A 27,496-nucleotide genomic window follows, 5' to 3' on the forward strand; every position below is an offset into this window, starting at 1 on the left:
GTATCACTGAGTAAGAAAGTATTTAGATTAGTGACCGGAAAAGTTTTCCTGCAATATTTTATCAGAGGTGAAGTAAGTCGATGATGGTTGGGTGGTATGAATGTATTCTAACTTGCTATCTTATCTGACATAAATTAATCAGAATCCATCCAAAATACACTCCTGGAAATTGAAATAAGAACACCGTGAATTCATTGTCCCAGGAAGGGGAAACTTTATTGACACATTCCTGGGGTCAGATACATCACATGATCACACTGACAGAACCACAGGCACATAGACACAGGCAACAGAGCATGCACAATGTCGGCACTAGTACAGTGTATATCCACCTTTCGCAGCAATATAGGCTGCTATTCGCCCATGGTGACGATCGTAGAGATGCTGGATGTAGTCCTGTGGAACGGCTTGCCATGCCATTTCCACCTGGCGCCTCAGTTGGACCAGCGTTCGTGCTGGACGTGCAGACCGCGTGAGACGACGCTTCATCCAGTCACAAACATGCTCAATGGGGGACAGATCCGGAGATCTTGCTGGCCAGGGTAGTTGACTTACACCTTCTAGAGCACGTTGGGTGGCACGGGATACATGCGGACGTGCATTGTCCTGTTGGAACAGCAAGTTCCCTTGCCGGTCTAGGAATGGTAGAACGATGGGTTCGATGACTGTTTGGATGTACCGTGCACTATTCAGTGTCCCCTCGACGATCACCAGTGGTGTACGGCCAGTGTAGGAGATCGCTCCCCACACCATGATGCCGGGTGTTGGCCCTGTGTGCCTCGGTCGTATGCAGTCCTGATTGTGGCGGTCACCTGCACGGCGCCAAACACGCATACGACCATCATTGGCACCAAGGCAGAAGCGACTCTCATCGCTGAAGACGACACGTCTCCATTCGTCCCTCCATTCACGCCTGTCGCGACACCACTGGAGGCGGGCTGCACGATGTTGGGGCGTGAGCGGAAGACGGTCTAACGGTGTGCGGGACCGTAGCCCAGCTTCATGGAGACGGTTGCGAATGGTCCTCGCCGATACCCCAGGAGCAACAGTGTCCCTAATTTGCTGGGAAGTGGCGGTGCGGTCCCCTACTGTGGAGACCTCACGCCCCACGTGTTGAGCAATTCGGCGGTACGTCCACCCGGCCTCCCGCATGCCCACTATACGCCCTCGCTCAAAGTCCGTCAACTGCACATACGGTTCACGTCCACGCTGTCGCGGCATGCTACCAGTGTTAAAGACTGCGATGGAGCTCCGTATGCCACGGCAAACTGGCTGACACTGACGGCGGCGGTGCACAAATGCTGCGCAGCTAGCGCCATTCGACGGCCAACACCGCGGTTCCTGGTGTGTCCGCTGTGCCGTGCGTGTGATCATTGCTTGTACAGCCCTCTCGCAGTGTCCGGAGCAAGTATGGTGGGTCTGACACACCGGTGTCAATGTGTTCTTTTTTCCATTTCCAGGAGTGTAATTAATTAGGTATCCAGTGACTACGAAATGAAATAAGAATAATATAATCAGTTCGATTTATTGCATTAGTGACCTGTAAATCACCTGACAAACAAAAGCAATTCTAAAGTAAAACTTTGGTACATCTGATTAAGTGGTCACGGGCAAGATTCTAATAGTCACGTATCAGAATGATACAATTACACCTGCAAAATTGTTGCGATTATAGTGCAAAAATCTGGTTAGTGCTAGACAGGAGAATTCTTTTGATCTGTTGTTGGAGTTTAAAACATATTGGTCATACTGATCTTAGAGCTAGTCTGCTGAGTGAAGCTCGAAGTAATTCAAAAGCTATAGAAATTACGTTTTGGTCCCCACGAATCATCTCAATGTCGAGGATCGAACTCACCATATCAGTCTATAGGAGGGGGTTGAAGTGGCTGCAGAATCAGTCATTGGTAGTGCACCAGTGCCCTACACCTGTGGCTAATTTCGAGCCAGACGAAAAGTCCCTCAGCTCATCTGTTCAGAAATTGACACTGGTGGCAATGGAAGCTGACGAGGTAGAAGTCTGATGGTGAAGGCTCCCGATTGTGAAGACTCCAAGAGGTGAACACGCCGACAGGTGAAGTGATTTTTGAGTTACTGTTTACTCTAAGAAAAACCCATATATCTGCATTTTGCTTCCACTGCTTCTTTCGGATTCGTTATGTGATTCCGTAAAACATGCTGGTCCTCTTCCGTGAGTTTTGCTTCTTGGAGTTAACCAGTAACATCCTCCTAGCACTTCGTGCTAAGAAAAAAAAAAGAGCATTTCAATCTCTTTCCATTACTTTCTATGGCCAAAGAAGAGAACCTCAGCCGTTAAGTCGAGTTGCTCTCTCTAACTTCCAGTTTATTTGCATTAGCCACATCTGTCAGTTCTTATATTGCATACACATTCAGTTTTTGTCTCCCATATTCGTTTGAATTTTATGCTTAGAAAGATGTCCCGAGCCTTGAGCTCTCACTCCATTTTATAAATCCAATCTATGGCGTCCAGTGCACCCCAAAGAAAAATAGCCTTGCTGAAAACAGCATACCTCGTCTTTCCACCTTCAAGTCATGGGATATTGTATCTATGATGCATGTGGGGCATCCACCATCCAGTTGCAGGATCCCATTGGAAAGTCTTCTCAGAGAAGTGTCATTGATCTACGTCTATTGTGGCACGTCCTGAGAATTCTCCTGTCGCTAGCCTCCCTGTCCAGCTATGTTATATTGCTGTTCGCTCGGGTGCTGGCAGGTCATCCCAGTACGCTTCCAAGTGACTTCTACTTGCAATTGGATGTTATTCTGCATTTTCGAGTTTACTCCTAGTTTCAGAAATTAGAGGAAACAAGAGGTACAAACCAAATACTTGTACCAGCCTTTAAAGTATTCACCATTAGGTACAACAGACTTCCCACATCGGGCGTAATGCTGCTGAATACTGTCAGTAAACACTTTTTGTGGAATCGTCCAGGGCATGGTTGTCATGCGTTATTTGAAAATGCACAGCACTACGTGGTGCCAATACGATCCAGAGACTGCCTCTCTAAGGTATAAATTCATGATTGATCAACCTTTTTTGTAAAATATAGACTTTCACGGCCGGAATTGTCACAATTAATAAAATATTCCCGAACTGTTATGCAGTGGTCGAAAGGATTTCACTTTGGAACCCTACGTTTCGTCCCCACCTGCAAATGACATTTTCAAGGGGGATCATATGTTTGTTGAATGTCCGATTCACACCCTGGCTCGCTACTGACTCATAAGACAGGATGTGAATCGGACATTCAACGAAGCTACGGTCCCATTGGAAAATGTCCTCCGCAGATGGGGACGAAACGTCGGGTTTCAAAGTGAAATTCCTTCGACCATGGTGTAATAAATAGGAATGTTTTATTAACTGGGCATTTATTTGCCATCTAAAAAGGCTATCAGAATCGTATTAGTTTTATTAGCTAACGTTTCCTTGGGGTGGCGAGGAACACCACGAACACCACGCCATTGAATGTCACTTGGTCTTCGGATAGTACTGTAATGATGCAAGTATCCAACCACGCTTGACCAGGGTGCTTCGAGCGATTCCACAAGAAGCGTTTGTTAACAGTTTTCAACAGCTTTACAACAGATTTCAGAAGTGTGTAGTAACTAATAGTGATTATTCTGGAGGCCAGTAAATATATTTTATGTGTATCTCTTGTTTCCTTTATTTTCTGAGACCAGTCGCTGGATTTTTCAGACGTAGCTAGTATTTGTTAACAATGTAGGAGTGTTTGTCCGTGGTGAAATCGATTATAAGTTTAAAACATTACTTACAACATTGTGGTGCTTTAAACCGCTGATTGTATCAGGGGATTCACTAACAGCTCCGTCATTGTTCCCAGCTGAAATGCTATTGTTTACAACAGAATCTCTGTGCCTGGAGCCAAGTCGGAAATAGAGGCTGACATTTAGCAACATTTATTTCATAACGAAATTTTCATTTCGGACAGTTCTGCGTAATATGGTCGCTTTGGTTACATATGAAACACACCAAAGAGTGGCCACGTATACATTACACAACCCTGAGTGTAACCTACGTTTATCACTGATGAAATTGGCTTCTTTGTTTCCAATTTTAGTGTTCGTACATTGTTTGGAAAGGGAGAGGACCAGTAATCAGTCCATACCCAGTTTCGAATACCGCGAACATTACCATGAGCTTGTAACTTTTGTTTTCTAGCTTCTCTTGGAACTTCCTTTATTAAACACTTACACATTAGTCAAGTTGCCTTCTACAGCACTGTCAGACGACGTGGCTACCAAATCGAAAGTTAGTGCCATTTCAAAGTTTCAGCAACACTTCCGAACAACACGTTCGTAATCTAGGACAGAATAAATTTAGAAATATACCGGATTCGTTATTACTGAGTTCTATACAATCTACTTGACCTCCAGTAATTTTGAGATTGGTAGCTGCTCAGTTCTGGATTTTTAAAGCTATTGGCCGCTCGTTATTGTTTAAAAATTGAAGCTTGACTGTGTGCTTTTATTGGTATGTTACTATTGCAGTTAAACTTTTCCTGTACACTTCGTTTTAGCTCTGTGGTCTCTGTGCTTCCTTTTACTGGTGCCTTATGGATCGTAGGAAGTTAACTTGCAGTTTTGGAACTGATCAGTGGCTCAAAGAGTTTGAAATAAGCAGGCAGTGGATGGTGAGGCTAGAACGGGCAGGAGGGGTGCAACGGAAGGGTATCACGCAAGTGTTCTCGCGCATAATGCATCCTTCACCCGCTAGTTCTGTTTCTGCGGAAATCGACTTGGCACTTCTTTGGGTAGTGGCAATCTCACTGCTGTATCGACAGTGTCCTCCTACGGCCTTCAGTGGATTTGCACTTCCCTGATTATCCAAGCTGTGCGGACCTGCGAAAGTTTTGCCTTCATTGTTTCCCCGTACGAAAGGAGCATTACTGGAAAATGTTGCGATCAGTATTGCTCGCGCTCTGATATTGTGCCTCTGCGTTTTGGGTCACTGGAAAATTTTATTTATTATTATTGATCTTGGCCTCAACCGTGTTGTACTCTTGCATTAATTTCATTGGTGGAAATTTTGAGTGTAAATTAGTGACTGTCCCTGCGTTGCCCGATAAAGCGTACCACTGAAAGTTTTACTTGCTGTGGATTACCAGGCAATAAGCCATGTAGCACTTTCAAATTCAGTGGCCTTTTAGTGAAACTTACTGTCGCCTCACGTGCATGGCGGTTTGATGTTTGAGCTTTAGTGAATGATGAAATTCCTCCACACAGTTTTACAACCTTGGTCATGAGCCGTGTGGCCTAATGCCTATTCCCTGAGTTTGAGACTTTTTTTACATATTGTAGGGTTTGTAGTTTTGCCTTTTAATTATTTTAAGGGGAATTTCCTGCGTTAATACGTGTGTTTCGAAACTACATTCTAGACGACTGTCAAGCCTAGGAACTGACTCCAAGAAACAGTGTTTGTAATGTCTAATCACTAAGTATCCCTCGGAGGGATAAGCTTAATCGTTTGTTCTATTTGCGTGAAGTAGGCACCCGTCTGTGCAGTTTTGGTGTAAATGTTACCTAAATTGTGTGGTGAACCGTGGGGGCTTTCTCGAAATGTATCGATATCACTATTCTTATGATCGTTGACTAACATGTTGACATTGGAGCGTAGCACCCTCTAGTGTGGCGGCTCCGTGCGTGGAAGCCGGTTTGGTGGGCAGTATGAGCCGAGGAACGAAGCTGTAGCGAGCTTTCCGTGGGAGTTCTTCGCCGTGGTGTTAGCTCTTGGCACGCGATCAGTATTGGGGTCATGTTACCCGTGTATGTTACCGAGTACAGAAGTGGCACGTGCCGCGATATATCAGAAGGGCGCCGAGCTGTCAGGGCAGTGTTCACTGTCATTTTGGTCTGTCTTCCTTGTTTCTGTTGGTAACAGACGCCCGTGTCTACGAGTACATGGTATTCGAAGGGCAATGTGATCGTAAGACGTGGTAGACATTGCAGACTGATTAATTGGGGTTGATATCTTATTATTATTTGTTTTGTGTGTTAACCTCATGTATCCATGGCACTTGTGAACCTTTAGTCAGTTCAAAGCGCCGTGTTCACGAAGAAAGTTTATTTGAAAGGTTGGCGTTGGGCATTAGTATATGCGTTACCTTTTTTTTCTTGTCCACCTCCCATTAATTCTTCAGATTTTTAAAATAAGTGATTGGTCATGATATATTCAACTGGAGGTGCAGTGAGATGTTAGGTATTACCAGTTACCACAGATGAATTGTTCACGTCAGAATGTGCGGCGCTGTTGCTACTTTTCTGGCCATTTTTAATTTTATTTTGTTGTTGTAGTTTCCTTGAAGCTGTCTGTTCTGTTTAAGTGGCTCAGATAAATTTTATTTTGCTCCTGGACTCATTTGCTCTCTTTCTGAACTGTATGGCATAACATGTGTACGGATGAGCTTTGAATGTAATTCGAGAGCCCTTTTGTCTGCTTTAATGGTCTGCTAAAACGAAAAAAATCTAATATTACTGTTTCATTGCTAAAATTATTTTCTTAAATGTTTGTAGCTGGTTTCTTACATCTTTTTCTTAACTTATTAACAAGCAGTTGAGTTATTATCGTTTTGGGTAAGAGCTCAGATTAATTAATTCCGACCTAAGAGTTATTTATTTTATGCATGTCTATGTGTTGGAATGATAATTAAAATCAGTTGTGCTGCAGGGAACTGTCCTTCGTAATGCCCTGTACTCCACTGCTGACACGTGATAACCAGGATCCGGCCGCGCTTACTCACGGATTGCCTATCCAGCTGTTTACGTCATTTGGAGTGCACACACTCGGTAGCTCTCGCAGCCGTCTGCCTTTCGCGCTGTTTACTCCAAGCGCAGCCGCACTATTTAATACTCCTGTTCGAGTTAAGTTTATACTTGGAATTATTCGGAATTTGTATTGGCCTTCACCTTAAGCAAATTTTGATGTGCGTTTGAATCCCAACATACGCCTTGATCTGTTGTAACTTAATTTTTCTTGTGTTATGAGAAAATGTGTTAAAAATCTCTAACTGATGTGTTTCTGAGTTTAAAATTATCTTTCCTACATATTGTTTGAAGTACGGTTTAAGGCTTTGTTTTTGTTAGTGAAGTCTAAATCATGTTTCATTTTCACCATTGCTAACGAAGGCCTTTCTGATGTGTTCTAGAACTTTTGTTCAGATTTACATCTTCCATTATTACTACCTTTTATTTCATTCTTTGTCTTATACAGGCTGTACCTTGCATTAAAGAATATTAAGTCATGTTGGGTTAAAGTTAACTTTAAATTTTCTGTAAATGACTTAAACTGGCGTTGAATTTTAAATGAGTCTCTTTTAATGAATTAAAAAAGCTTACTTGGCTGCTCTGTGATTCAAACTGTGCAAAATAAATTGGTATTCTGCCAGTGAATGAAATTCCCTTCCCGGGTTTCCTACCTGGCTGAATTAAGTCGCCGTAATTATTACCATTTAATTTGGAAAGGCGATAATTAATATATTTTATACTCCCTTACCTGTCATTTAAGACCTGTTTCCTTCAGGCAGCTTTTTTTTTGAGTGATATTTGCTACTTTATTTTATGAAGAATTTTTTGGGGCTTGTTGCCGTTATCTCTTAAGAGTATGGGTATTGCTGTTCATGTAATTCGTGTTTCAGTAGCCTATCTCACTCGTGTGGTGTCTGTCAGCATCGCCTCTTAACCTTGTGAAGCGCGAACCCGTAATTTCCACGGCTGCCGGCCGCGAGGGCCTGACGCTGCTGCGCCCCTGCACGTGCCTCCCGGCTGTGTTTCAGGCACGTCCGCTATTGCTATAGTGTAACTTCACCTTGGCTGCTAGCTTTCGTTTAGCTTCGCCTTTCCCTTCTTAAGGCTATGATGTACTTCCTTTAACTTCAAAATATTCTGCGTGAAGGCCTAGAAGTGAGCCATATTGTAATTTTAAGGTAGGTTCTTTGCCTACATTGTCCTTTTAATACTGAAGTATGTACTTGGTGTGCTGAGGAAAATGTTAATGTATTTTTCGTCCTGGCTGCTACCTCTTTAGATTTCTATTTTTAATTATAACTCAGTATTCTTTGCTTCAAATTAATGTATCATTGTCTCCGTTCTATGGATGTAAGAAAATCTGTCAGATCTGCCTTGCCTGGATGCTTATTCTAAATTAAATTGTTCTTAACTTAATAATTGTGACTGTTTGTGAGGATCGTGCGACTTACATTTTACTTACTTATTGTTTAAGAGAGGTCTTATTATGATTAATTTTCATTTGTTGCTGGCAGTGATTCCTTGGGGTAGCAAGAATTGAAAGTTTAGTCATGCCAACATAGGGTAAAAATCTAAAAAGCTTCTTTTCATTTAATAACCCCTTATGTTCAGAGATATTGGTTGATTATCGAATTTTATTTTGTGCTGTCATGTGTATTGTAAATAAATGTGATCATTCAAATGACAAATACTGCAAGAGTTGTGAACCCTCACTTCCATGTGATTCTTTTCCTATTCCAAACTGCATCTCGATGTTTCATACGCTACACAAATAGTGATGTTGCAGGTAAACAACATTTAAAGCAAACGATCACCAGCAGAAAACGACCACGAAGAAAGCGCACCTGACAACTGAACTAGAGCAGCCGGTAAACAACAGTTAAGGGCTTTTGCCCACTAGCTGCGACTGCCTAACGGAGGCAACCACTGAACTACACTACATGTACCACTGCTCGCGGCATTAAAGCGCTGCTTTGGGCCGTATCTCTCGTCACTGGTCTGCCGTCACACATGGAGTTGAGAATTATGACCTTTCGTCAAGAACACAGAGGCACGGTGACATCGTCCGTGCCCTCTGTAGATACAACCCTGAGGCGTAGATAATGGAAGATTCAAAGAAACGGAAGGCCCACTCAAGGGCCGTGAAGCTTCAAAAGAAGGGGCTACCGTCGATGTAACAACACGACCAGGAAGTAAGAATCCGCCAGCGCCACCATACGAAGGACCATTGACAAGTTTTAGATCTAGGAAGCTGTAATCATCAATAATGACAATTTCCGAAACGGGGGACGTCTCTTTCTCCTTGCCTAAGTGAACAACGCTGATAACTGCAGTGTGTACATTGTAGTATGATAATTAGCGTCGTCGGGTGGTGTGCTCTGGGTCGACATTTGAAACCTGGTCACCACCAATTGTTTGACGTGTAATATTTCTCGTTTCTCGAAGGTTTTTGACTCTTCGTATGCTTGTAATGGTTGTATTTTATGGAATATTCTGTGTTTATGTAAATACAGGCTTTCTGCATTGTTCGATGTTTGTACAAATAGCTGCACACTTTCCCCAGGAGGAAAGTTTTTTGTGGTTGTACGCTGGTGTCACTAATAAACATGCTTTCACTGTTAAATTCAAATGGTTCAAATGGCTCCGAGCACTATGGGACTTAACATCTGAGGTCATCAGTCCCCTAGAACGTAGAACTACTTAAACCTAACTAGCCTAAGGACATCTCACACATCCATGCCCGAGGCAGGATTCGAACCTGCGTCAGTAGCGGTCCCGCGGTTCCAGACTGTAGCGCCTAGAACCGCTCGCCCACTCCGGCCGGCCACTGTTCAGTCTACACATAGTTAACCAGATGAAGTTTTAACCCAAACTATTTACTTAGCCTCCTACAACATCGTAATTCTGTTACAAGAAAGGCTCACTAAATGTTTATAGCCTCTTGTAATAGCTATATAATTATAGAAGCACTGGTATAAACTTCGTTTTGGAAATGCAATGAAAAGCTATTCTACTGCTATTATCACTGCGACTGCTGTGTTCGGATGCGTTCTGAGTTGGCATCCCTTCGCTCCCAGCTTCAGGCAGTGTTAGGTTCGATCACACAGTTTGAGGCTGTTGCCAATGGGCATCACTGTGGGGCCCGGGCGGGGGTTTTCGGGGACGACCAGCTCGTCCCACTCATCCCCCGATCGGACTACGGCTGTGGCGGCCCGGGATATTGCGCACATTGAAGCTGACCCCTCACCCGTGATAGAGTGGGAGGTCGTCTCGAGGTGTGGCAGGAGATGAAAGACATTCTGAAGGGCTGAACGGAAGGCCTCTCCAGTTTCTCTGACGAACTGTTTTCAGGCTCTGTCTCTGGCTAATACTGATCTTCGGCCGGACATGGCTGCTTGTCCTGTTCGAGAGGTTGCCCCTCAGTCTGCAAGACCCGGGCGGTCGCAGAGGGTGGGCTTACTGGTAGTTGGGAACTCCAACGTCAGGCGCGTAATGGGGCCATTAGGGATATGGCTGCAAGGGAGGGGAGAGAAACCAATGTGCACTGCGTGTGCATACCGGGGGGAGTCATTCCAGATGTGGAAAGGGTTCTTCCAGATGCCATGAAGGGTACAGGGTGCACCCATCTGCAGATGGTCGCTCATGACGGTACCAATGATGTATGTCGCTATAGATTGGCGGCTATCTGATTTGGTGAAGACTGCCAGTCTCGCTAACGGGATGAAAGCAGAGCTCACCATCTGCAGCATCATCGACAGGACTGACAGCGTACCTTTGGTACAGAGCTGAGTGGAGGGTCTGAATCAGAAGCTGAGACGGTTCTGCGACTGTGTGGACTGTAGATTCCTCGACTTGCGCCATAGGGTGGTGGGGTTTCAGGATCCGCTGGTCAGGAGTCCACTACACACAGCAGGCGGCTACACGGGTAGCAGGGGTTGTGTGGCGTGGACTGGGCGGTTTTTTAGGTTAGATGGCCTCTGGCAAGTATAGAAAGGGAAACAGCCTCAAAGGGTGCAGGGCAAAGACAGGACATGCAGGGTTCAAGCAGCAATCGGTATTGTAATTGTAAACTGTCGAAGCTGCGTTGGTAAACTACCGGACCTTCAAGTGCTGATAGAAAGCACCGAAGCTGAAATCGTTATAGGTACGGAAAGCTGGCTGAAGCGAGAGATAAATTCTGCCGAAATTTTTACAAAGGTACAGACGGTGTTTAGAAACGATAGATTGCATGCAACTGGTGATGGCGTGTTTGTCACTGTTAGTAGTAGTTTATCCTGAAGTGAAATAGAAGTGGATAGTTCCTGTGAATTATTATAGGTGGAGGTTATACTCAACAACCGAGCTAGGTTAATAATTGGCTCCTTTTGCCGACCTCCCGACTCAGCAGCATTAGTGGCAGAACAACTGAGAGAAAATCTGGAATACATTTCACATAAATTTCCTCAGCATGTTACAGTCTTAGGGGGAGATTTCAATTTACTAGATATAGACTGGGACACTCAGATGTTTAGGACGGGTGCTAGAGACAGAGCATCGACTGACATTATACTGAGTGCACTATCCGAAAATTACCTCGGGCAATTAAACAGAGAACCGACTCGTGGAGATAACATCTGGGACCTACTGATAACAAACAGACCAGAACTTTTCGACTCTGTAAGCGCAGAACAGGGAATAAGTGATCATAAGGCAGTTGCAGCATCCCTGAACATGGAAGTAAATAGGGAATATAAAAAAGGGCAGGAAGAATTATCTGTTTAGCAAGAGTAATAGGAAGGAGATTTCAGACTACCTAACAGATCAAAACAAAAATTTCTGGTCCGACACTGACAATGTTGAGTGTTTATGGAAAAAGTTCAAGGCAATCGTAAAATGCGTTTTTGTCGGGTACGTGCCGAGTAAAACTGTGAGGGACGGGAAAAGCCCACCATCGTTCAGCAACAAAGTTAGGAAACTACTGCAAAAGCAAATTGAAACGCAGCCAAAACCTCTCAGACAAACAGAAGATAAATGATGTCAAAGTTAGCGTAAGGTGGGCTATTCGTGAAGCGTTCATTGAATTCGAAAGTAAAATTTTATGAACCGACTTGACAAAAAATCCTAGGAAGTTCTGGTCTTAAGTTAAATCAGTAAATGGATCGAAACAGCATATCCAGACACTCTGGGATGATAATGCTATTGCAACAGAGGATTACACTCGTAAAGCTGATATACTAAACACATTTTTCCAAAGCTGTTTCACAGAGGAAGACCACACTGCAGTTCCTTCTCTAAATCCTCGCACGAACGAAAAATTGGCTGACATCGAAATAAGTGTCCAAGGAATAGAAAAGCAACTGAAATCACTCAACAGAGGAAAGTCCACTGGACCTGACGGGATACCAGTTCGATTCTACACAAAATACGCGAAAGAACTTGCCCCGCCGGCCGAAGTGGCCGTGCGGTTAAAGGCGCTGCAGTCTGGAACCGCAAGACCGCTACGGTCGCAGGTTCGAATCCTGCCTCGGGCATGGATGTTTGTAATGTCCTTAGGTTAGTTAGGTTTAAGTAGTTCTAAGTTCTATGGGACTAATGACCTCAGAAGTTGAGTCCCATAGTGCTCAGAGCCATTTGAACCATTTTTTGAACTTGCCCCCTTTCTAACAGCCATGTACCGCAAGTCTCTAGAGGAATGGAAGGTTCCGAATGATTGGAAGAGCGCCACAGGTACTTCCAGTTTTCAAGAAGAGTCGTCCAGCAGATGCGCAAAACTATAGGACTATATCTCTGACATTGATCTGTTGTAAAATTTTAGAACATGTTTTTTTGCTCGCGTATCATGTCATTTCTGGAAACTCAGAATATACTCTGTAGGAATAAACACGGATTCCGGAAACAGCGATCGTGTGAGACCCAATTCGCTTTATTTGTTCATGAGACCCAGAAAATATTAGATAGAGGCTCCCAGGTAGATGCCATTTTCCTTGACTTCCGGAAGGCGGTCGAAACAGTTCTGCACTGTCGCCTGATAAACAAAGTAAAAGCCTACGGAATATCAGACCAGGTGTGTGGCTGGATTGAAGAGTTTTTAGCAAACAGAACACAGCATATTATTCTCAATGGAGAGGCGTCTACAGACGTTAAAGTAACCTCTGGCGTGCCGCAGGGGAATGTTATGGGACCATTGCTTTTCACAATATACAGAAATAACGTAGTAGCTAGGTCGGAAGATCCATGCGGCTTTTCTCGGATGATGCTGTAGTATGCAGAGAAGTTGCAGCATTAGAAAATTGCAGCGAAATGCAGGAAGATCTGCAGCGGATAGGCACTTGGTGCTGGGAGTGGCAAATGACCCTTAACATAGACAAATGTAATGTATAGCGAATACATAGAAAGAAGGATCCTTTACTGTATGATTATATGATAGCGGAACAAACACTGGTAGCAGTTACACTCCTGGAAATTGAAATAAGAACACCGTGAATTCATTGTCCCAGGAAGGGGAAACTTTATTGACACATTCCTGGGGTCAGATACATCACATGATCACTCTGACAGAACCACAGGCACATAGACACAGGCAACAGAGCATGCACAATGTCGGCACTAGTACAGTGTATATCCACCTTTCGCAGCAATGCAGGCTGCTATTCTCCCATGGAGACGATCGTAGAGATGCTGGATGTAGTCCTGTGGAACGGCTTGCCATGCCATTTCCACCTGGCACCTCAGTTGGACCAGCGTTCGTGCTGGACGTGCAGACCGCGTGAGACGACGCTTCATCCAGTCCCAAACATGCTCAATGGGGGACAGATCCGGAGATCTTGCTGGCCAGGGTAGTTGACTTACACCTTCTAGAGCACGTTGGGTGGCACGGGATACATGCGGACGTGCATTGTCCTGTTGGAACAGCAAGTTCCCTTGCCGGTCTAGGAATGGTAGAACGATGGGTTCGATGACGGTTTGGATGTACCGTGCACTATTCAGTGTCCCCTCGACGATCACCAGTGGTGTACGGCCAGTGTAGGAGATCGCTCCCCACACCATGATGCCGGGTGTTGGCCCTGTGTGCCTCGGTCGTATGCAGTCCTGATTGTGGCGCTCACCTGCACGGCGCCAAACACGCATACGACCATCATTGGCACCAAGGCAGAAGCGACTCTCATCGCTGAAGACGACACGTCTCCATGCGTCCCTCCATTCACGCCTGTCGCGACACCACTGGAGGCGGGCTGCACGAAGTTGGGGCGTGAGCGGAAGACGGCCTAACGGTGTGCGGGACCGTAGCCCAGCTTCATGGAGACAGTTGCGAATGGTCCTCGCCGATACCCCTGGAGCAACAGTGTCCCTAATTTGCTGGGAAGTGGCGGTGCGGTCCCCTACGGCACTGCGTAGGATCCTACGGTCTTGGCGTGCATCCGTGCGTCGCTGCGGTCCGGTCCCAGGTCGACGGGCACGTGCACCTTCCGCCGACCACTGGCGACAACATCGATGTACTGTGGAGACCTCACGCCCCACGTGTTGAGCAATTCGGCGGTACGTCCACCCGGCCTCCCGCATGCCCACTATACGCCCTCGCTCAAAGTCCGTCAACTGCACATACGGTTCACGTCCACGCTGTCGCGGCATGCTACCAGTGTTAAAGACTGCGATGGAGCTCCGTATGCCACGGCAAACTGGCTGACACTGACGGCGGTGGTGCACAAATGCTGCGCAGCTAGCGCCATTCGACGGCCAACACCGCGGTTCCTGGTGTGTCCGCTGTGCCGTGCGTGTGATCATTGCTTGTACAGCCCTCTCGCAGTGTCCGGAGCAAGTATGGTGGGTCTGACACACCGGTGTCAATGTGTTCTTTTTTCCATTTCCAGGAGTGTATATTCTCCTTCACTACTTAAAGCAGTCTACCAACGGTGAGGTAACTTTCCAATTCAGCGACTGTAGAAACCACGGGTTTTGAAGCGAAGAACTCGTCATGTTCGGGTGGAGTATAGTTTTATTGTGGATTAATGCGTTTAAACTATCATTAAAGCCAGTGAATGGGAAATCAGTAATGCCAAAATGATCTTCCTTAAAAAAAAAGACATATTACTGTCGAACTCTGTCCAACGGCTTTTTCCCCCGTAAACGGTCAAATATCTCTGGCTGCCTCCACTACTGTCACCCCTGTACTGAACTCAGATATAAGAATATGTTTGAAATGTCTGATTATTTCACTTGGCGCTCCGTTTCCTGGCGACCACAGCTCCACTCACTATCACCAAATGACAAAATGACGATATGTAAACTCAAACAGCAAAAGTAAACTACAAACAATAAATTAAAATTGACAAATGAACCTGTAGCAACGGGCATACCAACACGCAAAACAGAAACGATTCGAGGTTACGAAAAAAAGCGGTTAAAATGGCTCTGAGCACTATTCTACTTAACTTCTGAGGTCATGAGTGGCCTAGAACTTAGAACTAATAAAACCTAACTAACCTAAGGACTTCACACACATCAATGCCCGAGGCAGGATTCGAACCTGCGACCGTAGCGGTCGCTGGGCTCCAGACTGTAGCGCCTAGAACCACACGGCCACTCTGGCCGGCTCGAGCATACGCAGCTACCTTACAAGTACTGGACGTATAAACCGATTTAAGTTTCTTGTTAAGAAAATCATTAAGTTTATAGCATGGTAGTGACTTGTTGTTGACAATTGGAAGATCCGGTTTCCCATTTCTCTTAATTTTAACTTGTGATCTCAGGTGGAAAAGTTTAGCGTACATGATTTTAAGCTTTTTTTTCATAGTCGTTAACAATAAATTGGGAAACATATATGCAGATCAGTCTCGAATTTTTCGGTTTGGTGTCACTGAACTATTAGTTCGTTTCCTGCAGTGAATTCTCCCGTCTTCAAGTGTAGTAATATTCAGATATAAGTACTGCCGTATTGCACTTTTGCGGTCGAGTGATCATTGCTTTCTCTAATATTGTACTGAGATTTTTTGATACACAACTCCCGTATATCACAACTTTACAAGAGCAGTTTGGAATTAAAAAATCTGTATCGTCCTCAATAGCTGTGTCTACAATTTCAAATTTCTTCATCGTAGATGCTTCACATGCCGTTTTAATCTCAACTACTACTGGCTGTGAGCACGAAGATGAAGTACTGCACCGTCTCTGGCCATCTGATTCACCAGATATTAATAATACTAAGCCTTTGAAGAGAAGGGTGCGTGATTGTCATCCACCTCCATCATCGTGCCTGATCTTGCCACTATTTTTCAGGAATAATTAATTTGAAAACACCAGAGAACCTGTATTTATCAATTTGGGGCGAGTGGAACTGTTTGAATTACAAAAGGTTTCTTACACCGTATTAGGTATGGTAATGTATTTTTAGTGTTTACGTATTTCTGTCCATCTCCTGTATGTGATTTTGTAGTTTATGTTAATCAATTAAGAATTCCGGAGTGGTATATACGAAAAACTAAACGGCTGATTTCCTTTCTCATCGTCATCCGCTACAAACTGTACCACAGTTTCCAATGTGCTTGCCGTAGTCAGAACCTTAAATCCTAACCTTGTTTGTTTTTCTTCTGTATGTTCCATTTCTGACACTCGAAATGAGCGTGGAAGGGGAGCATTAAGATTAATTCGCAAGCTGTACTCAAAATCTTATGGATCATTGTGTGCAGAACGTGCCACATCCATGGGACTGGAAAAACGCAAACACAGAAAATTTTTCAAAATGTACGAGAGATCATGTTTGACAATCGTACCGAAAATATTTTTGAACCAGTCCCCTGAGAAACGTATCTAGTTGGTGTCGAATCAGTCAGGCCCTACAGAGTCTGTGTCGAACGATTCAACAAGTAAAGTGGACGAATGTTTATACAGGGTGTTACAAAAAGGTACGGCCAAACTTTCAGGAAACATTCCTCACACACAAAGAAAGAAAATATGTTATGTGGACGTGTCCAGAAACGCTTACTTTCCATGTTAGAGCTCATTTTATTACTTCAAATCGCATTAATCATGGAATGGAAACACACAGCAACAGAACGTACCAGCCTGACTTCAAACACTTTGTTACAGGAAATATTCAAAATGTCCTGCGTTAGCGAGGATACATGCATCCACCCTCCGTCGCATGGAATCCCTGATGCGATGATGCAGCCCTGGAGAATGGCGTATTGTATCACAGCCGTCCACAATACGAGCACGAAGAGTCTCTACATTTGGTACCGGGGTTGTGTAGACAAGAGCTTTCAAATGCCCCCATAAATGAAAGTCAAGACGGTTGAGGTCAGGAGAGCGTGGAGGCCATGGAATTGGTCCGCCTCTACCAATCCATCGGTCACCAATTCTGTTGTTGAGAAGCGTACGAACACTTCGACTGAAATGTGCAGGAGCTCCATCCTGCATGAACCACATGTTTTGTCGTACTTATAAAGGCACATGTTCTAGCAGCACAGGTAGAGTATCCCGTATGATATCATGATAACGTTCTCCATTGAGCGTAGGTGGAAGAACATGGGGCCCAATCAAGACATCATAACGTTCTCCATTGAGCGTAGGTGGAAGAACATGGGGCCCAATCAAGACATCACCAACAATGGCTGCCCAAACGTTCACAGAAAATCTGTGTTGATGACGTGATTGCACAATTGCGTGCGGATTCTCGTCCCCCCACACATGTTGATTGTGAAAATTTACAATCTGATCACGTTGGAATGAAGCCTCATCTTCAAAGAGAACATTTGCACTGAAATGAGGATTGACACATTGTTGGATGAACCATTCGCAGAAGTGTACCCGTGGAGGCCAATCAGCTGCTGACAGTGCCTGCACACGCTGTACGTGGCACGGAAACAACTGGTTCTCCCGTAGCACTCTCCATACAGTGACGTGGTGAACGTTACCCTGTACAGTAGCAACTTCTCTGACGATGACATTATGGTTATCGTCAACTGCACGAAGAATTGCCTCCCATTGCAGGTGTCCTCGTCATTCTAGGCCTTCCCTAGTCGCGAGTCATAGGCTGGAATGTTCTGTGCTCCCTAAGACGCCGATCAATTGCTTCTAACGTCTTCCTGACGGGACACCTTCGTTCTGGACATCTGTCTCGATACAAACGTACCGCGCCACGGCTATTGCCCCGTGCTAATCCATACATCAAATGGGCATCTGCCAACTCCGCATTTGTAAACATTGCACTGACTGCAAAACCACGTTCGTCATGAACACTAACCTGTTGATGCTACATACTGATGTGCTTGATGCTAATACTGTAGAGCAATGAGTCGCATGTCAACACAGGCACCGAAGTCAACATTACCTTCCTTCAATTGGGCCAACTGGCGGTGAATCGAGGAAGTACAGTACATACTGACGAAACTAAAATGAGCTCTAACATGGAAATTAAGTGTTTGCGGACACATGTCCACATAACATCTTTTCTTTATTTGTGTATGAGGAATGTTTCCTGAAAGTTTGGCCGTATCTTTTTGTAACACCCTGTATATGCCATATCCACTTCGATGGAATGTGACATGATGTTAAACATAATCTCTGGTAGCGTTTGGTGTGCTGTTAATTCGTTGATATCTTTGTGTTGTGATTATCTTCCCTAATGTTAGATCCCACTGTTTTGCGTACTTTCTATCGAGGAATATTCGTCTGTGTTTCCGTGTCTCATTATAATCTTGTTAACTTTTACAAATATACAGCATCAAGTGCTGTGACAGCGTAATATGTTGAGTAAAAACACTGATAAACACAACTGTGCAGAAGGCAGCAAATCTAGCTAGTCTATCTTGTAGCTCTGTAGCATGTTAGATATTCTGTAATGGTTTATGCTCCCATTTATTCGGTCATAGATTTTGTTAATGTTTAGACGTGGTCCGGTACTATGTCCCCTGTTGTGCTAATCCTCTTATCTCAGATTTTTGCTATCTACGGCTTCCGCCATTAAAATGAAAGTTCCTTACCGATGTCTTAACACATGTTCCATCGTCCTATCACTTACTTCAATTAGTCTTTATATTCCTTTGTTCTTATCCTATCAATGCACCTCACATTCAGGATGTTTTTTTGTCACCGAGTTTCAAAGGATTCGATTAACTTCTTTTTTCTGTTTCGTCACTGCTCTTTATTCACACGTATGTATTGTTGTACTCCAGAAATACATTCTAAGAATTTTCTTTCTGAAGTAAGGACCTGTGAGGAGTGACGTCTTTGCTTGTGCTACTCTGCTTCTTTCCTTAGCACGTCATGTTTTATTTTGCTTCCAAGGCGGCAGAAATGCTAGACTTCAGTTAGAGGGTAACCTGCAATGCTGATGCTACGTTTTCCTCTAGCTCCATTTCCAATATTACTTCTTAATACTCTTAAATGATATTCTGTGCTCTGTAGGCCGTTCAGGCAACTGCTCCTTCAATTCGTTCCTGTAATTCTTTCCCACTTTCAGAGCACAGCTACATTGTCAACCAAACTTATCAATGATATATTTTCAATATTAATTTTAAACCCACTTCTGAGACATTTTTTATATACTGCTGAATCAATATACAGATTAAACAGCAGAGGCGAAATTATTCCTGCCACACTCCCTAGTTAATCTACCGTCTTCTCTTGTGGTCGTCTTTTCTTATTGTTCTCTTTAGGCCGTTTCACAAAAGGGAAATTTGCTATCGGTCGGCCATATAAAGAAATTGTGAAGTAAAATCCTCTATTATTGCGACTTTTATTTAAGTGGAACTTGAATGTTGCCTTTTAATTTCAGTATAGTAGACACAGAAGTCGAAGGTATTCACCGTTAATGAAATATCTGAAAAATAAAAACGTGTGTCATCGGCCCTCCTTCATCGACAGAGGTACTTTCCGTGAAATGGTAATTGTGTAATAGCACTTTAATACTACACACATCTAAACAAATGTGAATACAATTCATATTTCTAGTGTGGTTTGGCTGGCATTTGAAATCAAACAAGATATATTCGAAACCAAGCAGGCTAAAATAGAAATGCTGCCTTCGTAGGTGAAAAACAGAAAAGCAACATTTGACTCATGATTAAAGAACTTAGGAAACATAATGAAAACCACATATAATGAAAACCTTTGAGTTCATTGTGAATTTAAGAACGTTGTGATGAATTAACAGACATTTCCATGAGCCCACGGTGTAAGGAATTTGGTCTACAATGTAATAACAATTCATTGTTCTCTCCCCACCCCCACCCCCCATCCTCCAAAAAAAAAGCACCTCCCCCTCGAACATCCTTCGGAATAGGGGCTGTTACGTTTTGGAATCGAGGTGAGCCCGTTTCAGGAGTTTTTTGGGTCAATCTGCAGGAGAATTGCTCTTGTTGCTAGTGGCGACCTTTGATTACTGTGGATTATTGTGAATCCCCTCTAAATATAGTACACGGTGTAATCGAAAAGAGAGTTGGACGAGCTCTGACAAGGACGTCGCGACCCATTTATCGTCCCATTCTTCGTGTCAGGGGCTACGAGACTAAATGGTGACGAAAGTCCGACCTTCGCACTCGGGCCGTCTTGCGCTCTTAACAGATCGGTCTTTTATGCGTACTAGCGCGGGAAATTGGCATTTAGCACAGCCATTGTCCGCAACCGGTGACGGTGTCGGTGTCATTGTATTCTGTCTCGCCGTGAATAGCTAAACGGGCCGGCCCATCCGTTCCGGAACCGTGAAGTCAGCTGCGGCCGGCGCAGAATGCGACATTTAGCAGGAGGTGTGAGCGAGTGGGCGCCGCGGATGCACCAGCCTCCGAGGGCCGAGTCCTCAAATGTTCTAAGAGCGGCTGCACTGCAGCAGCCGGTAGTGAATGCCGGCATGTCTCTGACACCACGTCATCCACTGCTAGGATCTATGACTGATAGAATCCTACGACGGTGTGTCCAAAGGACGTGTAACAAGACTTCTAGCTATTAAATTGTACGTAAACACTTTATTAGCTAATAAAAAATTTATTAGATAACACCAGGAACAAAATAAATCTGTTCGCGAACGATGTAACTGTGTACATGGAAATTAAGTTACCTCTTTGTGTAATGAATGACAACCTACTTTTTATGTGATGAAAAGCATCCGGACACCCCTTTGTTATACATATTTGACCATTAGATGTACGAGATGCGGAGCCACCAGAACAAAAGACGACGGCGAATACTGCATTGTCGGTAGTGAAGCAGTAACAACAGGATGGCTCAATCAAATTCAAAGACTTCGAATGTGGACTAGTCATTGGATGTCACCTGATTAATGAATACAACACAATATCTGAAGCCTTGTGAAACGGTGCAAGTCGTCTGTCGGTGATGTGATTGTGAAATGTGAAGGAAAAACCACAGCTAACCTGTAATAACGTAGATCTCACCTAGGGGCCGTCGTGCATTGCGGAGCGTAGTTGTAAAAATTCGCATGAGATCAGCGGAAGGAATCACTCCTGAGTTTCAAAATGCCACCAGCATTCCTGACAGCATACTACGGAGTTAAAAAAGGGGTTGAATGGTTGATAAGCGACTTACAAGCTACACGTTTGTATGGTCAGTGCTAAGCGACACATGAAGTGGTTTGCAGAGTGATGGCACTGGATAGTGGAAGCTGGAATCGAGTGATTTGTAATCATGAATCACATTATAATCCGACGGGAGGGTTTAACAAATTGGTGGTCCAGGTCGTGAAGGCCTAAGGGATGACTACCGCCCGCCGTGTCACCATCTGCCTAGCGGCGTCATGGGGTTCCGGTATGTGCTCAACACACCGCTCTCCTGGCGGTTTTGCAGAATTTCCAGACCGTGTAACCGCTACTACTCGGTCAAACAGCTTCTCAGTTGGGATCACGAGGTGAGTGCAATCTGTACCAGACCTTTCTTGGCAGTACCGGGAAACGAACCTGGGTCAGCTACCTACGCTCACCACTCAGCTACAGAGGCGAACTGATGTAAGGGTTTGGGTTTGGCAAATGGTGAATGTCATCATATGTTGTGGCAACAGCGAAGTGCAGAGGCGGTGCTGTAAGGCCATGAGGTTGTACTTCGAGGTTAGAGTGTGTTCCCCTTACTGCGCTTAAGGAAACACGTCATGCGGCAGGATGTGAAAGTAATTTACAGAATTACGTACAGCGTATAGCAGAAGAACTGTTGAGAGACGAGTCATCACCCTAATGGAATATCTATGAGGCAATGGTTTACGTGCTATAACATGCCGGAATGGGACTAGCCTGCCCAGAGTCTTGACCTGGGGCCAGTGGAAAACCTTGGGCGTAAGGCAGAACTCGAATCATCTCTTGACGGTAGCATCCAACATCAGTACCTGCTCTGGTCAGAGGAAGAATGGGCTGCCATTCCTTCACAGTAATAGTGACACACCATTAAAAGTGTCCCTATCAGAGTTCGTGCCCCATCTTAATGTCCACTGATAGGTGTCATATACTTTTGATCAGGTGTGGTAGTAAGATAATGCATATAACATAGAGAAAGGACCGTACAGTACGTGCGTACAAGAGTGGTGGTGAACATATCCAATAAGTCACATAACAAAATAAGGTGGTAGTACTCACAATCAATATGGAGTGGAACGATCTAGTAAATGGAATATTAGCAGATGAATGGATGGTTTGCATTTGTTGAATGTGTTCGTGGGAAGTCCGGTCTATCTGCAAAGTAAATCGCATGCAACTCCCTAGAGTCACCAATTCTGCAAAATTATTCGAATATTTGGGGTCATTATCAATGACGCATGACAACGGACAATAAACGAATTTAGACCCGCTCTGCAGGATTATAAGAGGTGCGTGTACCCCTAACGAATGTGTAACACAGGTGCTGGACAAGCTTTAATACGAATCTTTCGAAGAATCACTATATAGTTGTCGTAAACAACTGTTGGGTAAATTTAGAGAAGTTGTGTTCGAAGAAGGCTGTGCGGCGACAACGTTCCAAATCCATTCCAATCTCCTTTACAAATTAATTCCATTCATAGTAATCTTTATCACGCTTGCTTATTCATTTTGTAGGCCCAATACATTTTTTTTAAATTGCTCGTAATATTAGTAATTTTCGCCTCACGAACATCAATATACGCTCAATAGTAAACGCCTGATGGCCTAAAGTTATCGAACAATTGTAAAGTAAAAGAAATGAACCATCGCATAGCAGCGACAGAATCTATTATTCTTTATCTTTGCCGTTCTTGCGCGGTGCCAGTAAATCTCTATGTACATGTATCTATTAATGGTGTAAGAAAGAATTCTGTTGTTTCAAGACAAATGAGGTTTTTGGCGCCTCACCTTTTACTGTTTGTATTTCATGAGAGGCGGACGCGGACTTGCTGCGTTCCGCAACTGTATTTTATATTCTATGTGAAAGTATTGAGTGAATATGCTAATTGTTTTTTTTTCAATCAGAAAACATGTAGTTTCTTGTAACTGATATCGAACAGACAGCGTCAAGAGGACATTTTGACTGTTATGTATAAAGTATCTAACCACAATGGTTATCTATTGTAATTTAATATGAAAAGGTACGTAGCATTAAAAAACGTGTGTTAAAGATAAGTGTGCTTATTTTCTTAAATTAACCTTGATGATTACATCTCCTTATTTACCTGAATAATAATTATTTTGTGTTACTTCATCACCAGAAATTACGATCACGCTGATGGGCCGAACGCAGCATAAGGCAGAAGGAACATTATCGTTTTCCTATTATTTCTGAACCAATTTTTTTGTGTAGTGTTGCATTTCTTTTAAAGTCTATAAATCTTCTGGTCCCTAGTGTTGATCCGGGTATGACCACATCGCGACTATAAAAATGCGCAAAAATGATAATGTTTCTTCCGAACGATTTCAAATATATATATCAATATGCTGCTCTTATTCAGGTATTTAATGCTCAACGTATCTTATTATAATAGTGTAATCAATCCCTGATTCTGTTGCCAAGTGGCCCACCAAAATATTCACTTTTTCGACATTTTTCAAAAAAATTAAATAAAATAATTCTTTTTCTTTTCGTCCCCCAAGAGCAACGCTACACTTGGCGCCCGAACAGGGACTTGATCAAAAAAATCATTTCATGTATGTGTTTAAAAATTTTTCAGTGCTTGTTCTAATACTTGTTTCATTTTTTCATGTGGATTCAATTCAACCAAGAAAGAGAAGTGGGAAAACCTTTTAATTAATTCGGAAGAACGATTGATGAAACTACAAAAAAACGCGAGTATTCATCCGTATCATCATCAAGACAGCCATAGTAAGTCAAATTTTTATACGCAGTAGCCAAGCTTTCGTAGTGACGTAGCATCTTTCGAGTTGATCAGAACGTAAACCTGTCTTCCCTTGCCTTGAAACACCTTTATTTCAATTTGTCCATAGTCCATTCTTATGTAGTTAAATTCAGTGAAAGTGTATCATTGTTGTCAGTGCATAAAAAAAATTACGATATGGCGAATAACTACGCTCAAAAACTGGTAAAACATGTGATATTTCATTTGTTTGTAATTAGTAGGAACCATCTTGTCTTCTTGGCGTAAATGAACATCAGTTGTTACCCAGAGTCAAAATTTCATCTTAGGTCCTAGTAAGCCATAGCACTGCGTCACAGACAAACGACTGACGGCAGTGACAAACAATATCTGTAGCATTTTGACGTTTGACAAATAATTCATGAACATGGCTGACGGTAAACAGCGGACACAAACAAAACCAGACGACAACGGTGATGCGAATGGACCTCACGCGCGATAGGTACACGAGCGGAGGCAGAAACAGCCTCGACCGAAGTTTTAGAAGCTGGTCCTAGTGTGCAAACTATTCCCGCTTTTGAAAAAAATGACTTGGCTGCAATGATCGAAGCAATAATGGAACGCAAGTTCGAAAGTCAAAGACAGAGAGAGGCGCAAAGACAGGAACGAGAAAAGCAGGAAAAATTAGATGAAAAGGCCCGCGAAAAAAAAGAGAAGGCCGAAAGACGGCATAATAAAAACAAGGTCCTTACAAATCTGTGCAACTCAGTAAAAGCAGACATAAATTCAGTAAAAACAGATCAGCAAACGGAGATAAATGACCTAAATACACGGTTAAATTCGGTAAAGGCCGAACTAAAGGCAGACATAACAGTTGATTTAAATACCCTGTTGGGTAATGTCCAAAGTCAAATCAGTAGTCAGATCACGACCATGAGGCTAGAAATTGACACACAAATAGAGTAAAAAATAGAGGATATTTTAAAACGGTTAGATGAAAAAATCGAAGAAGCCAAGGGAGAGATAAATTCAAAAGTGATGGAATATCAAAAACAAGCTGCGACCTTAAAAGAAGATTATACTGCAATCTCTGATGAGGTCAAAGGAGTTAAAACCGCAGTAGACACGGTCGAGAATGTTGTTGATGATCTTTCTAAACAGATTGAGACTCTTAATGTAGAGGTTCAAATAAAGAATACTGTTAAGGCACATGCTGAAGCATTGTCCGACCACTACCAAGAGTGGATTAAAAACAAAGAAGGATTCATAGAAAACAAGGTCAAGAACGAACTCAGGGAAACTGTCAAAAACGTGACCTTTGAAATTTTGGCGGCCCCTGGAAAAACAGGAGACACGGTGATGTCAGAATTAGGCCAGATAAGACGAACGTTAGCTCAAGATTTACCTGAATAGCGTCAACAGATAGTTGATGAAGTTCGTACACTAAAATGTCAAGTTGAAAATTCCCCACCTCCCGTGTCAGGAGACTGGAATAATTCACCACGAAGTAATGAACAACAGCAGGTACATTACCGTTCACCATTTGATAACGCTCAAACTCATAGTTCTATAGAAGCACAAGTTAACCAGAGTACCAGCCCACCCACTTTCGTCAGTTTGATGCAGGAGGAAAGCGTGATCAAACATCGTATTTTTCCGACCTTTCACCCACAGAAAAGAGAAATTCATCTTATAGTGTTCCTCCGAAATTTTTCAGGAATTTTCCCGAATAGCTGGAGTGACCGCCAGCGAATTCAATTCGTTAGTGGATTTATCGTAGGCGATGCTGCCTTACGGGGAACCGAAATGGTCGACTCTTGTAAGAGTTACAAAGAGTTTGAACAGATGTTTTTAGCTAAATTCTGGAGTTCTGGTGTGCAGCAGCGCTTGAGAAAAGAGGTTTACAACGCCGAAGTGTTTAACAGTAAGCGCGGTAGTTTGAGAAGGTATTTTGAAAAGTATTTAGCGAAAATCAAGTTCTGGGATTCGCCGATCACCGCCAAAGACGTTATTATGATTCTAAAAACTAAGCTACCTATTGCGATCAGAGAAAAGTTAGTAAACGTGTCTGAGGACGATACGGACACTTTCCTATCTGTGTTAGACTCGTTAGATCTGATTTACGAGGACGCTAGAGTTGATGTTGGCAACGCTCACTTCAGTGCAGGCGGCCAGCACAATATAGAATATGCAGCCAACAATGGTGGCCGAGCGAAAGCGCGTCACAGCGACAGCCAGTACCTACCCCATAACGGTTTCAAAAAGAAACACACTACGTACTCCAACAGCAAATACAAAAATAAGTACAATAACGGCCAGAGATACAATCCAATATATAATTCGTCACCACCTCAGTACGAAAATGCACATTATAACACACAGCCCCAGCAATATGGAAACACGCAACCAATCAACGGTAATTATCAAAACGATCAGTCTTGCGATTCAAATCGTCAGTAGAAAAGAAATAAATGGCGTAATCAAGGTGGAGACCAATGTACACCTTTCAGTAACGGTTACAATCAACACAAGCCACAGCGAAATACCTTTCAGCCTCAAAATATACACTTCACGCAACACGCGAACGGACCTTCGGGAAGTCTGAAGCCTAAACGCCCGCATAAGGCGCAAATTTATTATGCCCAAGCGAATACGCCAGGACAACAAGATCCATTTCCAACCGAGTTCGTACCACAAAACCAACACCAGTTCCAGACGGAAGAAACTCTAAGAAATATAAATCAGCAGGAAACTAAGCGTCGAGCGGAAAATTAAAAGCAGCACCATTGAGCCTCCTAGAGGATGCTGCAGGTTTGAATGGGGGCACCCTGTCCCTTAGTCCACACGAAATTAAAGCAATTAGGTATGACAAAGAGACAAACTTACGGGATGATCTAGTAGCAGACACTGAGACGAAAGACAATGATGACGTATGGGACGAACAAGTTCAAGCTTCCATAAGAGTATCAATTGCCAACATACCAGTAACAGCTATTATAGATACAGGAGCTAATATAAATGTCTTATCTTTATGTTTATTTAAGCAAATATCCTCTGTATGCAAAGTTTTATCACTTCCAATTCAAGGTTGCACCGTATCGGGAGCAATTGGTCCACTAACACAACGTGTAAATCTTCAGACTCAGCTTCAAATCCAGATAGAGTCTATTTCAGTAACGTGCATTTTTCATATTGTTAAAAACCTATCAGTGCCATGTATCCTGGGTACGGAATTCTTGAGGCAGACGGAAGCTAAAATTGACATCGAGTGTGGAATCTGTACTCTAGTAGCGAGCCAGCAACAAGTAACTGTAAATTTGTTAAGAAGTAAGGTGAAGACAAACTTTGGGGTGCTTCGAATAGCAGTACGGCCATGGACTAAAAGACAACAGTACAGTCAGACAGAAGACGTGACAGATCCTGAAAGTGTTAATGACGATGAGTATAAAGACCTAATTCCCGGTCAGAATGAATTATACG

The sequence above is a fragment of the Schistocerca cancellata genome, chromosome 9 (genome assembly GCF_023864275.1).
Source record: "Schistocerca cancellata isolate TAMUIC-IGC-003103 chromosome 9, iqSchCanc2.1, whole genome shotgun sequence".
Taxonomy (NCBI): Eukaryota; Metazoa; Arthropoda; class Insecta; order Orthoptera; family Acrididae; genus Schistocerca; species Schistocerca cancellata.